The sequence below is a fragment of the Anopheles darlingi genome, chromosome 3 (assembly GCF_943734745.1).
Source record: "Anopheles darlingi chromosome 3, idAnoDarlMG_H_01, whole genome shotgun sequence".
In the NCBI taxonomy this organism is placed as follows: domain Eukaryota; kingdom Metazoa; phylum Arthropoda; class Insecta; order Diptera; family Culicidae; genus Anopheles; species Anopheles darlingi.
In genome coordinates, this window is record NC_064875.1 from 27,995,939 (window position 1) to 27,996,869 (window position 931).

Sequence of the window (931 nt, forward strand, 5' to 3'; positions counted from 1 at the left end):
TATTACAGGAAAATGGATTTTCTCCCGTGTGCAGTTGTATCTTTGCATGATTCACACAGCCACGTTATAACCCGAGGCTAACAGATGATAAAATCCACCAGCAAGCATATGAAAAAAATGTGACAGTGATAGCAGGAAAGCTCGAATCTATCGGGGAAGGAAAGCGAAATATAAAAAAAATAGCAATGAATGGACGCTCCGTTTTCTACTTTGCTACTACCATCTACCATACTGAGAAATACAGAAAACTGAACGCAAATAAAGGTGCGTAAAAACCCCCAAGATACACGATAAAAGTAAAGTACCTTAGTACAAAGTTTGTCACAAAAAAGGAGGCTAAATCCGGAGACGAAACCGATATGCACGTTACCTGTTGCAACGTGTCTCCTCTTACGGCCAAACTCAGTTCGCTTTTGTACAATCTGCCTGCCGTAGCCAACGCCCACAGGGCGCATTAAGCACGTTGATTCAACACAATATGGACATGCGAGAGTGTGGGTAAGAGTTGTTCGGATAAAGCAGCTTCTATGATGAACCATGAATCGGAAAATGTCGTCTACTCCTGCAAAGAATTTCGACGTTAATCGTGTGCAAGACAAGCAATGGTCAAAGCGAGAACCACAGGCAGCCGACGATAACTACTATAAAACTGAGTATAAATATGTAAAATAAGGTGACAAATATGTATAACATTGACAAAACAAAAGGATTATAATCCTCCAAAGTCAGCCGCTGTCGCTGCTGCAGTTAACTAGTCTAAAGAAGGACGGGCGCGTACCGGAGCTAAAATGCTGGTATGCTCTCCCTTTTCTCTCACTCACTCACTATCTCTCTCTGATGATGATTATGCACATCAGCAACACCGGAACGAGTTAAAAAATATATAAAAAAACAAAAATCCTACAAAAATGACGAATAAATTGTGTAATCA

General features: G+C 40.7%; 1 protein-coding gene across 3 annotated transcripts in view; it reads left to right on the top strand.

Annotated features, from left to right (window-relative positions):
- The window catches only part of LOC125954122 (serine/threonine-protein kinase ULK2), a 30,882-nt gene extending 29,951 nt beyond the window's left edge, over positions 1 to 931 (top strand). For all 3 annotated transcript variants that reach the window (XM_049684150.1, XM_049684151.1, XM_049684152.1), the window contains one exon: positions 1 to 931. This exon is cut by the window's left edge and continues 923 nt beyond it. The gene's annotated coding sequence lies outside the window, so the exon portion shown is untranslated.